Source organism: Notamacropus eugenii, chromosome 3, assembly GCF_028372415.1.
Source record: "Notamacropus eugenii isolate mMacEug1 chromosome 3, mMacEug1.pri_v2, whole genome shotgun sequence".
Taxonomy (NCBI): domain Eukaryota; kingdom Metazoa; phylum Chordata; class Mammalia; order Diprotodontia; family Macropodidae; genus Notamacropus; species Notamacropus eugenii.
This window is the reverse complement of record NC_092874.1, coordinates 41,360,658-41,376,353: the sequence shown is the minus strand read 5'-3', so window position 1 is coordinate 41,376,353 and position 15,696 is coordinate 41,360,658. Positions and strand designations below refer to the sequence as shown.

General features: G+C 39.4%; 1 protein-coding gene across 5 annotated transcripts in view; it reads right to left on the bottom strand.

Annotated features, from left to right (window-relative positions):
- The window catches only part of TMEM108 (transmembrane protein 108), a 363,670-nt gene that overhangs the window by 312,068 nt on the left and 35,906 nt on the right, over nucleotides 1-15,696 (bottom strand). Inside the window, exon 1 of one of the 5 annotated variants that reach the window (XM_072651347.1) lies at nucleotides 13,340-13,379. The exons of the other annotated variants lie outside the window; for them this stretch is intronic. The gene's annotated coding sequence lies outside the window, so the exon portion shown is untranslated. Of the gene's footprint in view, nucleotides 1-13,339; nucleotides 13,380-15,696 lie in introns of those variants that run through there. 5 annotated transcript variants of the gene reach the window in all.

The following is a 15,696-nucleotide window of genomic DNA, read 5'->3' as shown; positions in this document are numbered from 1 at the left end:
TGGTAACCTTGACAGCAAAATAGGGAAGGTTAACAATAGGAGATAATTTTGAGGGAAAGATAATGATTTTAGCTTTGGGCAGGTTGAGTTTAAGGTGTCTACAGGACATCCAATTCAACATGTCTAAAGGACAATTGGAGATGCTTGACTGGAGATCAGAAGAGAGGTCAGGAATGGACAAGAAGATCTAAGAGTTGTCTATGTAGAGAGGACATTTGAATCCATTGGAATTGAGATCTTCTAGTGAAATAATCAAGCCCAAGAGAGTCCTGGGGAAATGCTCATTGCTAGTGGGTGTAATATGGTTAAAGATTCATCAGAGACAGAGGAGACAGAGGAACAGCCAGAAAGGTAGTAGGAGAACCAGGAAAGAACAGTCATGAAAAATCAAGAAAGAGGAGAGTGTCAAGAAGAGGGTGTTCAACAGGGTCAAAGGCTATAGAGAGGCCAAACTGGATGAGCATTGAGAAAAGGCCATTAGAAATTAGTAATAACTTTGGTATGCATGTATATGTATATGGGTACATATATGTATATGTTTTAGACACTTTCATCAGCACAGGGAATTCCTGACGAAAAACTTTTTCTACCAATGAAGATTAGCACTTTTCATGAAACTTAATTTAAAGAGTTGTCTGAGGCTCTTTGAGGTTAAATGAGTTGAGCAGGGTCAGGTCACCTAACCAGTATGTATCAGAAGCAGGTCATTCTGACTTGGAGGCTAGATCTCTTTCTAATATGCAGCATTGCACACAAGCATTCAAATAATTACATAGAAAACACAGAAATATATCTGTTGATTAAATGAATGACTTCTTTTAAAAAGAAACAAGAAAGATTCCTGTTTTAGTATAGGGACTGCCCCAAAGCAGAAAAATAGCCTGGCCACCTTTCAAGAATGAGTCCAGGCCAGTGAATAATTAGTGATCACTTACAAATTTCAAGTAACAAAAGTTCAAACATTGAAAATAAGACACTGGCAAATTCAAATGTACAATAATAAATAAAACTGTCTCATTCTAATTGGATATTATTTTTTAAATCGGTTACTAAACTACACAGAAGCACATAATCAATACTTGTCAGGAGGGCAATTAATAAGGGACACAATGTTATGCTACGACTATATTAAATAGAAAGGAAAACAGCTCATCTCGTAAGCCAGTCCATTGGGAAGAGCCAGGGTTGAGGCTGGTTAGAAACAACTATTGTCCCCATCAGACCTATTTATCCTCAGAAGCCTCTTATCTGCAAACAACCTTCTCTCAGAGAGACATAAATTTCACTACAAATTAAAACAACTCTGAGATACTATCTTATTTCTGCTAAATTGGAAAAGGCAGTTAAAAAACCATAAAATTCAACATCAGAAAAGCTAGATAGTAAAAAGTGCAATATTCCACCAAGGACCAACATGTGATGTCGAACAATCTTCTTGCTGAGCAATATGGTAACGTAAAAAAAGCTAGAAAATTCTTCATACCCTTCAGTCCAGAGAGCTCCCTATTATAACTATAACCTAAGGATCTTATTGAAAGGAAGAAAGAAATATTGAACAAATGTTGAAGAGACATAGTAACAACTTTATTCTTGAATTGAGGATATTGACAATCCTCCCAAAAATACACAGAAGAAAAACAGGAAATGGAAACAATGTCTCAATGATGATAATGATGTTAAAATTAATATAATTTTTAATGGCAAATATTCTTGATACTGATTCATATTTTAGATTTTCTTGCTTGCTTGTTTTGATGATTATTAAGAAGAATTTTAAAGAAACAGGCATGGTAGGGATTGTGTTAGGTGCTAGGTATACAAAAACAATAGCAAAATATTCCCTTCCTTCAAGGAGGAGATCTGCTCCTTCCTGAGCAGGGAGAATGTTAGAGCCCTTGGAGCCTTGGCTCTAGACTGCAGCAGGGGATCTTAACCATCTGTGTGCCTTGGACCTCTTGGGTGCCATCTGATGAAGCCTATGGACTTTTTCTCAGGATGTTTTTAAAAGCACGCAATGAAATAGAGAGGCTTACCAAGAAAAGCAATGATTAAGCACTTACTACGCTTAAGTCCTGAGGATCCAAAGAAAGATCCCTGGCCTCAAAGAACTCACATTTAAGTGGAGAGAAGGAAGACACACAAAGAACTGTGCTTGTACAAAACAGATGCATTTTGCATGGGAAGTAATCTGAGGGCAAGGGTGGGAAAGTCTTCTTGCTCAAGGTAGTACTAGTTCTGAAAGGGTCACTAGGTGCAGAGAGCTCCAGGTATAGAGTTGCGAAGACTCATCTTCCTGAGTTCAAATCTGGCCTCAGACACTTTCTAGCTGTGTGACCCTGGGCAAGTCATTTAACCCTGTTTGCCTCAGTTTCCTCACCTGTAAAATGAGCTGGAGAAGGAGATGGCAAACCACTCCTGTATTTGTGCTAAGAAAACCTCAGATGGGGTCACAAAGAGTCAAATATGACTAAAACAATTGAACAACAGGATTAATTCTGTGTCTTGAAGCAAGAAGGTAGAGGCTAAGGATTCAAACTTGGTGAATCTCCAACTATATGAGATCAGAAAGGGAAGAAGAATAAAAAGTAATGACTGAACGCAGGGGACTTGGATCCTACTTCAGAGGCTTACGATACATGTGACATTGGGTTAACCCCTTAACCTCCCTACGCCTGTTTCCCCATATGAACGGTTGGTCTAGAGGTCCTCTAAGCTCCCTTCTTGCTGTAAATCTAGGATGCCATGATTTTTTAAAATTTCTACCAGAAAAGTAGAAGAGAATGGTTTTCTTTGAAAACAGTAGAAGAGAATGTATCCAAAAGCCATTCTTCAGTTCATCAGAACTCCTGAAGCCAAATTCTACATTTTGCTTTCTGATCTCCCATCTTCAATTACTGCCTTGGAGATGAAGAAACTGAGGGAGCCAAACAAATAAAGGGTCACTAACATGGACCTAGTGGAAAGAAGACTAAAGAGCAAACAAGACAGTTCAGTCTATCACTAGTCACGACCTCATGGAAATGATCTTAGCTTCCCCTTCTGTAAAATGAAGAAAGGACGTCCACTTGATATATCTCATAAGATCATGAGCATGAAATGAAATCACAGAAATGAAAGAAAATTAGACAAACAGAAGACGGCATTATCATTAAACATACCAAGAGCCAAAGTTATATGCTGAGGTCCCTACTTTCGTAGCCTTCAGTTCAACTCACCGTTAAGCCCAGTATTTCTCTACTGTAACGTCATGGACTGTCACAATGAATCATTGCAAGGCTGGTCATTTTCAAACTGCTTTTCAACACCCAGACTCCTTTGGCCCTGGCTGTGCTCTGCCAAGACCAGATCTCACCTCACTCTAAATCCCAGCTGGCTCAAAGGCAACAAACAGCCATTACCCTCTTGTGTTGCATTTCATGGTGAAATCAAACACCTGCAAACAAGTTTCCTTCATGGAGTTCAATAGTACGTGATTAATGCTCACCAGTCACTTTCTCCAGCTCCCACTGTGCCCTTCAAGGCCAGCTGCTCTCATTTTAATTTTCTACTACCATTCTACTTATGAAAAGCTTGCAAATGAAGCAAGTCAACTCTGACTCTCTCTCTCTCTCTCTCTCTCTCTCTCTCTCTCTCTCTCTCTCTCTCTCTCTCTCTCTCTCTCTCCTCCCCCCCCCTCTCTCCCCCACCCCCATTTCTTGGGTCACTTATGTTTTTCCACCACTCAAAGAAATGCTCCATGTACTTCACTTTTGCTCTGAGACAGCAAGTGGTTAGCCAAGTTCAAGGGATATGAACTATTGGGTTTGTGCTTTTTCTTTCTATCCTCACCTATCACTGTAAAGAATTTTTTAAAAAAATTAACAGAAATCCATTTTCTGGCCCTCTTACTCTCATTGGAAAAAATCAAAACAATTTATAACAATTATGAATACTCAAGCAAAATAAACTTCCTCATTGTCTACATTAAAATACATAATACGTATGTGTGTATGTGATTCTGCACCCTGAGTCCATCACCTCTGCTAGGGGGTGGACAGTATGTTTCATCACCTGTCATATGGAATCATGGATGGCCATTGTTTTGGTCATAGTTCCTGCAGCTTTCAAAGTTTGTCTTTACAACATTGTTGCTGTTATTATATAAAAATTGTTTTCCTGATTCTTCTCACTTTTCTCTGAATCAGTTTATTCATGTACTTTCATGTCTCTTTCAAATCATCTATATCCTTATTTCTTACAACACAGTTGTAGTCTATCACATTCATATACATTCATTACCCTTTCTCACAATATATATCAGGCAACTGTATGTACTGCCCCTCTACATCTGAAATGAAACAACATGAAAAGGAGGCTTCAAAAATGAATGGTTGGCTGGAAAGACTTGTACGAACTGATGCAAAGTGAAAGGAGGAGAACCAGGAAAACATTGTACACAGTAACAGCAACATTCTGTGATGATCAGCTATGAATGATTTAGCTCTTCTCAGCAATATAATAATTCAAGAAAATGACAAAAGACTCATGATGGAAAATGCTATTCACATCCAAATAAAGAACTGATGGACTCTAAATGAAGATTGAAGCATACTATTTTCACTTTATTTTTTTTTATATATTTTTTTCCTTTTGGTCTGTTTCTTCTTTCACAACGGTGACTAATATGGAAACATTTTTATATGATTACACATATGTAACCTATATCAAATCGCTTACCATTTTAGGAAGAAAGGAGGAAGAAAAATTTGGAACTCAAAATCCTGTAAAAATTAATGCTAAAAATTATCTTTACATGTAATTGGGGGGAAGCAAAAGAAGAGAGAAATTAATTGGTATTTTTTTTAAAAAAGGATGGTTGACTTGTCTAAGTCAGTACCATTAAACCCAGGTAATTAAAAGTGAATTTTCAGGAGACCTGCCCACTCTTGAAGACTGACACTCAACAGAGGACATTCTCTGAGGTTCCTCCCTCTTTCTCAGAGATTTCTGACCACCTGTGTTTCCCTTACCCAAGTGAGGTCTGAGGTTTCCAAGTATATGGAAACAATTAGAGTGCCCCCAGAGCCTAGAGTTCAAAAGACTGCAGTCTCACATATCAAGAGCTGAAAAGAATCTCAGAGGGCATCTAATCTAATTCACAGTCAAGTGTCTGGGAACATTCCCCCCAACCCATAGGACTGGTCCTCCAGAGAATGGCTATTCCAGGTTCAAGGTACTCTGTGGTGCCACACTCGAATTATCATTCACAAATCCCAACTGTTCAACAGTCAGTCAGAGAATACAATTAGCTCAAAGCAAAAGAATTTCCTGGGATACAATGCAATGAAACTTATCCATAAACCCTGGGTGCCCTTGCCCATAAACACATCTAGTATCAGCAGAGAATGCTCATAAGGATCAAACCTTTAGCAACACTTGCATTTTTTCATCAGTTTATCTGCTAACTTGTTTTAATCCCACAACCAACTCACATAGTAATAAGGATGAGAAATGGAAATCTGTGACTAACTTCACGGAAATCTTTAAATGTTGTCTTAGCCAAGAATTTCAACCTCTTCCTGAGTCAAGCCTTCCCCAAGGCTGCTCACAACTAATATATTTGTCTAAAATAAATTCCTTCTCATCTTCTGTTTTCTGACTGTGCAATGAATAGGATTGCAGCAGAACTGATAATAGGGAGGAGAGCAGAAGAGAGACCTGGTTCATACTCTCACTGTCTTATCGGCTCCTTAGTCATTGGCTAGGAGACAAAACAAATCAGCAACCTCAGCTTTAATCTGAAATTACCAAAAATTCCAACCATGGTTTTTAGGAGAGGCAGAAATCTATGTCCAAATGAATCACCTTAAAGGAAAACACTTAAATATATGCCTAGTCATAGACTTGCAGAGCTGGAAAGAAGCTTAGAAATCATCTAGAGCAACCTACCGAATTTGCAGGTGAATAAACTGAGGCCAAGAGGCATAAAGGGAAAGGGGAAAGGAAAGGGAATATGCATTTATATAACACCTACTGTATGCCAACCACAGTGCTATTATTATCCCCATTTTACAGTTGAGTAAACTGAGGCAAAGAGAGGTTAATTGACTTACCCAGGGTCACCCAGTCAATAAGTACCTATATCTGGATTTAGGGTCAGGGAAGGAGAGGGGAGAATAGGAATATTTGCCAGAGGTGTTGCCTTTCTTAATGCATCCAAACTAGGAAGCATTTCTTTTTAACACTGAACTAGCATATTTTCTTCAGAGAACTTTTCCTTTGACATGGTGTGAGATGGTCCTCATAAGCATGCTTAGTTCTCTTTTGGCTTTAAGTAGTGCTCATGCTCAAATAGATGCTAATAAAACAACGGATAATGGCAATTTAAAAAAAATAGGAAATTTGTGGGCTGCAAAGTCTAATGAATACTTTTTTTAAAAAAAAGGTTAAATTCTTAAAGTGTTGCAGCACATTAGTTAAAGTACTCTGGTTAATGCGTGATACTGGTACGCTGATCTACATCAGTGGTTCTAAATTTTTTTTTTATCCTATATTCTAAGGGTTCCTGAAACCTTCATAGTCCTACCCAATGTACTTGAATCATCTACTAATTTTTAAAAAATAATAATAGCACACTTATATAGTGCTCTCTGAGCCTGTTTATTTTTCTGTAAAATGGGAATAATGCTACTTGTACAATACCTAACAGGACTGTTGGGAGGGAAGTGTCTTATAAAACAAAACTTTTTTTTATAAACATTAGAAACCTCTGGAAGAAAGATAAGTTTGATGTGGGGGAATCAAAGCAAGGATACTGAGAAATACTGATCTCCTTCCCTTTTGCTGGTCCTAGTATAACCTTTCCTTTTTTCTCCCCTTCTTTTCCCATCTTTCCTCTTTTCTTTTCTTTGAGTCTGGGTCTCCCTGTTTCACAGATACTGAAAGTTCTATGGCCTTGCATAAGTGCCATGCCATTGTTCAATGTCACATGTCACGGAGGCAGCTGCTTTGTTTCTAGTCTAGACCAGTTCTTCCCTCCTTAGGCATCCCAGTGGCTCCCCCACCCAAGCCAGGGCTTCACCACAATGGTGACAGACTTAATGAGAATACTCAATTGACTTTTTAGCTTACTGTAGCTCAGAATTCCTGGATTTAAGTTAAGACGCTAGCACCAGACTCCCTCGTAGCAGGTACTACAAACATGTACCACCATACCCAACTTACATAACATTTTTCTTATCTTCATTTCTTTTTTCCATGCACTATAAAAGTAAAAATAATCAAAAACAATAGCATTATTGGGCAATATTTTTTGAGATAACAGAGCAGGAAACAGAAGCAAGGGAAGTTATCTTTTAGAAGTTAGTTCTATCTGAAGGTGATAAAGTAGAGATAGAGATGAGGTGATGAAGAATCCAGGATAACATATAATTTTGGAAAAGGTAGCCCTGAACTGTCAAGATACAGTAGACCGTTGATGTATCATATCTTTTTATGATTCTGACAAGCTATATCCCCTAAATCTTTGTAGAGCTCAGTCATTTACAGAGCTAAAATAAAATATGGAGCAGGAGAAAAAATATTTCCAGCAATGGACAGAGAAGAGGAAAAGCCTAGCTTTTTCATTAAAAATGGAAAAGGATACTGATGGACAATGGATTTGGTTGAGTATCTTGAGGAGTTTGCTGTAAGTGGGCCCAATATATTACCCTACACTTAATATTTATATATGGTAGCATTCCCTGACTGGGTTGTAATCAAGATCCCTGTACTAGGAACTACCTACTGTAGGTAGTAGGAACTACATACCTGTGTACTATGCTCTTCCCCAAACCTATGGGACTAAACCATGGGGGGGAAACATTTCTAAAGGAAGCAACTGGCAGTGCTGAGAGGCAAGGGATAGGTTTGATGGCTAACTAGAGAAGAAAAGTCAGCTGGTTTTTGTGGGGAGGAAAAGAAGTATGAGAGAGATCTCTGAATCCATTATTTAGGAGGTTGGATTTTATATGGAGGAAGGACATTGGTGAAGCAGAAAATAAAAGCCTATCTAGTATGTGCCTGGGGTATGCTCTGACTCTGCAACTAGCTGAGGGCATAAATAAGTCCCAAGGGGCTGTCTCTATTTTCTCTAACCTGACAAATAATTTCATCCTCAAGATCTCAGGAAGTCTAAAACAGGAAATTTCTTCCTGATAATTCTTCAAGGGAACAGGATGTTTCAGAGGGTGGCAAGAGGGTTAAGCTGAATGAATACAGGTAGAATTAAGTGATGAAGAGAAAACAAAGTAGAACCAAAAGAAAAACAAGATTGTGTAATCACTGTAACTATGTAAATGGAAGCAACTTGAGTTAGCAACAAAATGAGAATTAAAAATAAACAATAAAGGACAAACCTAGAGAAAGTTTTACAAACTAATTTATTAAGTATCCCCTCTCTCTTATGGGTAGCGAGGTGGTGGAGTGGATAGAGTGCCAGACCCAGAATCGGGAAGACTCATCTTTATGGGTTCAAATTTGGGCTCAGAAACTGTAACAGCAAGCACCCTGGCACACCCAGGATGACTAGCTAGCTCAGGTTCTTGGGTCTGCTTTACTAGAAAAGGTAGTTGTTTAAGGAGTCCACATGCTTTTAAAATTACACTCACTAGTTCAGAGGAAAAGTCAGCACCCTGAACTTCAGAGAAAATATAAGCAGAAAAATAAAGATCAACAGATAGGGCTCTACTGCCTGAATCAAGGCAATATTGCCATACACTTCACACATGCCGCTGGATCGAGAGCCTTTACGTCTGAGCAGTCCAGGTGCCTGAGCAGACAGCTTCTCAGAGTCTGGAGGAGGAAATCACAAGGTCCTTCTCATAAGCAAACCCCCAAAGCAAAAAACCAACCCAGAGCACTGCTCAGTGCTGGAAGGCATCATAACCCTCCAGACTCTGTGCCTAATTAGAAATTAGCAAAAGAAAAGCCTTCCTACGAGCAAGCCTCCCCTAAGCAAGCTTCCCTTAATGGGCTTCACGTGACAGCTATATATGGGCAGCCAAGGTCTTAAATCCCATTAACATTACAAATACTTGTTAGTTTTATGAGCCTGGGCTTTGTTTGCCTCAGTTTCCTCATCTGCAAAATGAGTTGAGGAAGGAAATGACAAACCACTCCAGTGTCTACGATGAAAATCCCAAATGGGGTCATGAAACAACTGAAAAAACAATTGGAACAACAACAGCAAATTCTCTTGACAAAAAAAGGTTAACTCTGGGGCCACGTTCTTCATTCAGTCTTTCTCATATCTCCAGTTGCTAGTGCCTCCCCTCCCCCCCAAAAGTCTCATATTTATTTCATATCTTTTTACACAAGTTTGTTGTTTTCTTCCAATACACTATAAGCTCCTTGAGGACAGAGACTTTCATTTTTGACTTTGTATTTCTAGCACCTAATATAATATCTGCAAAACAGTAGGTGCTAAATAGTGCTTATTGGTTAACTCATAGAAACATAAAACTCCTAAAGTGTAAGGCTGCACATGCTAAGAAGGAAAATCCTTCTTATCTATTCTTGTTTTACTTGATGCCTTTGGGGGATTGTATATTGTCAGGAATTTGAGTGAGAATCTGTCTGTCCCCAAAGACTACAAAGTAACTCTCCCTTCACCTCCTTTGAGGCTCAGCCCCTGAACCATCTTCCTGACTGCCCTAGTCATGTGTCCATCTGTTCAGAAGTTGTACTCTTCTTGTAGAATATCAGCTCCCTGAGGGCAAAGACTGCTTTCTGTGCCCCCCCCCCCCCCCCAGTACCAAGTCCAGTCCTTTATATACAGAAAGTGCTCCACAAATCCTGGCTATATTGGATTAGGCACACACAGGGAAGCTGCAGGACACATTAGAAAACATGTTATCCATGATTTTATTTGATTGAAAAAAAAGAAAACCCAAATTGAAGCTTCAAGACTTTTGGTGCTGGTTCTCCCAGCTCTAAAAGTCTATGATTCCATAACTTTAAAATCATCTCATGACTCCCATTGCTAAAACAGATAAAAACATAGAGCATTCTAAGTACTTCTCTATCCCTCAGAAGACCCTGGAGAAAGCTCAGATCTATCCTGAAAAAAAAATGTAAGAATTAGAAATTTGGCTTACCTTCTACATATATTGGCATACCATATACATATCATTGTCTTTGGACTGTCCTCTAAAAAAGGAAAATCAGTTTACTGCAGAGGAATGGGAGGGGAGATTTAGCCCAAATGAATGTAAATTAAAACTATTCAACTTATATGTATATATATCTTTTCATATGTGTATATAGTTATAGTCTATAAGTATTCATTTATGAATATATTTATATTCATGCATATAAACCCAAGCATTATACTTATATAATTCTTTTCTTTCAGATGACTCAATATTTTTTGAGTTGTTTTTTTAATCAGTCCTCACAAAAAGGTAAGTGTGTGTCTTATGGCAGAGGAGAAATGAATGAGTGAATGAATGAGCATTTATTAAGCACTTACTAAGTGTTGGGCACTGTGCTAATCTCTGTGAGATACAAATACAAAAGGGAAGGTCAAGAAAGTGACTTCTTCCTTTTCCAAAGCTGATTTCCACCTTCCGTTTAGAGCTAGAAAATGGAAAAGTAAAAAATAGACTTAACCTGGCTAGTCCAGCAATCTCTCTGCCAAGCCTTCATGTCTCCTTTACTGGAGTGATTAAAAATTCAACTTAGAAAGCTCTTAGATGCATGGACCCTAGATTCCTAGGTTTTTCTAGAAAATGATGAGATGTTTATTACTGGTTAAAAGTTATCTTATAACAATAATACTATATCATACCAACATTTGACTTAGGAACAATGGGTAGAAGTTGTGAAGATGCAGAATCAAAGCTCCTATAAGGAATGAACGTCTACAGCTTTCCACAAATGGAAGGGGCTGCCTTATACATAAGGCAGAGTTCACAAATACTGGACTATCCTTAAACAGAGGTTAGAGGATCTTATCAGGAACATGGTTTGAATGTTCAAACACATTGAACAGAGTACTGTATTTGAATTCAAATCCAGCCTCAGACATCTACTTTCTGTGTTACTCTTGGCAAGTCACTAAACCTCTATTTCTGTTTTATCAACTGTAAAATGGGGATAATAATAGCACCTACCTCCCAGGGGTGTAATGAGAATCAAATAAGAAAATAATTGTAAAGCACTTTATAAGTCATATTAATGTTAGCTAATAATAATTATCATTATTATTTTCATTATCAATCAAATAAGAGGATATTAGACTAAACAATCAGAAACAGTTCCTTCCAACTTCTAAACCCTATGGAGTTCTTTTGTAGCTGAGAATTGTATTCAGCTAAGTTTGATAAGATGTTGTATGAGGTCCCTTTCTGAGCCAGAGATTCTGAGTCTGGCTTGCACATATCACGGTCCTCCCTCCAACCTTAAGGTCCCTAAGCTGACACTACCCAATGGATACATTTAACAAATAGCACAAGAAAACAAAAGATGTGAGATTCAGAGCACTGGCTTTGCTCCTACTTCCCAAGTTATGTAAATTAGCTATTTCAAAGGCCCTGGACATATGGTGTGTGCTCATCCATTCATCACTCATCACCAAGCAGTTGCTGGATGTCCATTACCAGCTGGCCCTGCTACTGTGATGCAGGAAGGAACACAAGGGAGCAGGAGCAGCAGGCAGGGAGTGTCTCACAGGTACTTTCTAGGTGCTGCAGCCTTGAAGTCTTGGCTGAAGACAGAGTAACTAGGGGTCTACTCCTGGATCCAGTCCTGACTCATCGAAGAACCCAAGGCAGCTCAACACAAAGCCCTGAGCTCTGTTTTTCACAACCAACCCTGAAGGGGGCAAGATTGGCCAAGCAGAATCCCAGCATCTCAAAACTATCCCAAAGCAAACACAAACAGAAATTCCTTCTGCAAAATCCCAAACAAATTATCCACCTGTTCATGTGAAGCTAGGAACTACTGGATGAGGATGAGGCTGGCTGGTGATTTGCTTTTGTATGGACATGCCAAGCTGTGGTATAGCCACTGACAGTGTCTACACTGTCTGGCTCCCTCAGGAGTGGAGGGCTATCTGGCTGCCTAAGAAGACTCAGCCTAGAAAAAGCCAAGCAGGTTAAAGCTTCTATGATAATGAGTATTGAGATAGGACCCACAAATGGCCACGGCATTTCTAGCCTGAGGGAGATGAGGAGACAGAGATGGAAAAAGTATCAGAGATAGATGGAAGAGAGAGAGATAGAGGGAAGGAAGGAGGAAAGAAAAACCCACTACATCCCAAGAGAGTCCATTCCAAATCTAGACTACTTTAACTGTCAGGAAATTATTTCTTATATCAAGCAAAAATCTGTTTCTCAGCTCTCTGGGACCAAGTAAAGCAAATTAAATCTCTCTTCCATGTACCCTTCCAATGCCCAAAGCCAGTCATCATTCCACCCACCCACCCCTAACCACTGCCAAGTAGTCTGCTCTTTAAGTTAATCATCCACAAACCATACTGGTATGATTTGATTCCTACTCTACTGCCCTGCCTACTGCTCCTTATAGAGAACATTTAATCTCCCATCTCCCTGCTTTTGCATTGTCCATCTCTAATGCCTAGAATGTTTTCCTTCCTCAGTTCTTGGGACCCTCTTTCAAGACCCAGTTCAAGTGCCAGCTGCTACAGAAGGGCTTTTCTGACCACCATCCCAGTTTATAGTCATTCCCCCCGCCCAACTCCAAAATTTCTTTGTATTACTTTGTGTATATTCTGTATTTTCATATCTGTGTACATATTGTTTCCCCTAAGAGAATGTAGAAGGTCTTTTAGGACAGGCACTGTTTTGTTTTTTCTTTGCATCCTCAATGCCAAACACACAGAAGGTGCTTAATGAACGTTTGTTGAATTTAATTGAATTCTGGCTACCCTGGACATGAGCCAGACTGTCAATCAGTGTCCTTCCTAAAACAGGGCACCAAGACTCAGACAAGCTGAAACATGTCTTTAGGAGAGAAGGAGAAATCAAACCCCAGATCCTGATGGCATCGCCCCCACCACAGTGGTCACTCTAGAGTGACTCAGCTAACAAGTTTGGTGCTAGGTCAACACTAGTGCTTTGCAATCCAGCCCTGGGTCAGTACCCAGGAGGTGAGCACAGGAGGGCTTGCTCTCCTCCATCCAGTCTGCAAGCAGAAACCTGGCTGGGAAGACAAACACAAGACTCGAAATCCTCCTCCTCTGCACTCCTAGAAAGACACCTCATTCATGATGAGACCACCATATATTTACAAAAACTTTTATTAAACAACTTGGACAAGGTACCAGGCGAAGACAAGCTTTAGGGATATATTTTCTTACCTAACCACTCTTCAAGTTACCTCCTGCAATGTTCTAACCTAGGGGACAAGAATAAGAAATGATATTATATAAAAGGCAATCACTCCAGTTTATGATACTCTCAGTGTGTTTTCCTCTCTCTCTCCTCTCTTTCTCTCTTTCCCTCTTCCCCTCTTTGTTTCCCTCTCTATATCTCTGCATCTATCCCTCTTTCTGCCTTCTCTCCTTCTCTGTCTCTTTCCTCTCCTCTCCCCCATCTCTCTGTCTCATAGCACTTCTCGTTTATATTATGTGATTCTTATCCTGGAAGGGGGATGTTCTGTGAACCAGAATGGGGAAAAATTTACATCATTATTTCAATAACATTTGCTTTCTTGATGTATTTTAGGTCATGTGTTAAAAAATCTTTCTAAAAAGGGGTCCAGAGGTTTCACCAATCACTACCATCAGGGTCCAGGATGCAAAAAGGTGAAGAAGTATCTATTCTAAGGCAGAAAACCACATAATAAACACATGCATGCTAGAACAAGACCAGGAGGCTTGTCTCATTTAAACTTCCTATCACCTGGAATTCAGGCACCATATTTTGTACACAGCAGGTGCTTAAGGTTTACAGAATAAAATGAATGCATGAATGTCATTTCTGTTTAAATTCCAAGCAACAAACTAATGTGCAGTTTTTGAAGAGATTCCTAGTAGTTCATTCTTGGTAGTATGAATCATTTCATTTATTTAACACAATTATTCTGACTGAATAGAAAGAGATCCATTTAAAACATTTTCTAGTTGAACATATAATCTCAAATTCCTAATTACTTCCTGCTAGGTTGCATTCATGTCTCAGTTGATTATCCACTTAAACTATTAAGCCCCAATTAAAAATTCTGGTAGCAACAAAGCTGGGACCACGCAACTGGTCATAGGCTCACAGCTCCAATTTGCTCTGCGGGGATCTTCAGGACCTCCCTAAAGCTTGGTGCATCATGGTGAGAAAAGCATAACCGAATTACCCCAGATGGTAATTAGGAACATGCCCAGGAGTGTATGTTGTAACCTGTTTTTTCCCCTTATTTAGAAGTGGAGAGGAAGTTGTAACTCAATTTTGGGCACCTCAGGCCCAACATTCTTGTCCCCCCTTCCCCTCCCAGGTTCCAAAAGACAGCAAGGATAAGAAGTAGCTCCAAAATCAGGTAAGGAGAGGGAGGGGATAAGCAAGCCTGAAATACACACAATTAGCCACCACAGCTGCTACCTACCCAAACACAAAGTGAGTGAGCCACAATTCTGCCATTGGACAAATTTCCCCAAACTGCTTGGTGAAGGGGGCCCCTTTCCATTGCAAGGAGCCCACCAAATAAAGTAAGGTAACTAGAGCCCATTCTAAAGTTGGGCAGTTGTCTCTATGGAGAGACAGCTAGGCATCTCAGCAGATAGAATGCAGGATTCAGAGTCAGGAAGACCTGAGTTCAAACTCTGCCTTAAACACCTACTGTCTTATTCTTGGCAAGTCACATAATCTCTCTCAACTGCAGATTCCTCATCTGTAAAATGGGGATGATGACAGCATCTAACTTCCAGGGTTTTCATGAGAATCAAAGGATTTAACATATGCATAGTACTCTGCACACATACCTTAAACAGCTCCACAAACACTATTTTTGAATGACCCCAGACATAAAACAGGAATCTTGACAGCTTCAAAAGGAGAAATAGGTGACAGGAACCTGGTAGCTTCAATACAGCTGGAGCCAACATGTGCCATCCCTCTCTCTCCCACCAATCCTCTGCTTTCTTGTGGTCAACAATAAACAGAGTGGGTTCTCATATTCTCTATGTCTTTCAGCTACAGTAAAGATATCGTCTATAGTGGAATATCACTGCAAAAGTTGTTTGTTACCTTCTCATAACTTCATCAAGGATACTTTCATCCAAGTAGAATCGTACAGATTATATCTATAAATTTTCATAAAAATGGGGAAAGTAGGTATATGGGTCAGTAGTTGTTGAGACACCGTCAGCTGCCATTTTTTGGTAGTAATGAGATCAAAAATTTTACAAATTCCAAAAACTCCAAAATTTTCCATGCCTTTGATATCATCCCCCTTCTGTCAGACTGAGAATCCTACAATGCCCTGAAAATTACACAGTTTTTTCTTTTGTGTATGACTGGCCTTGTCCATCAGCTTTCCCCCCTTTTTGTTTTCTTATGGTGCATTTTCACTTCTTCCAGAACAGGAATTCTTAACCTTTTTTGGATCACGGCCCTTTGTACTATCTCTTGAAGTCTATGGACCCCTACTCAAACTGTCCTTAAATGCAGAAAATGAAACACATAAGATTACAAAGGAAATCAAATACACTGAAATGGAGCTAACAAA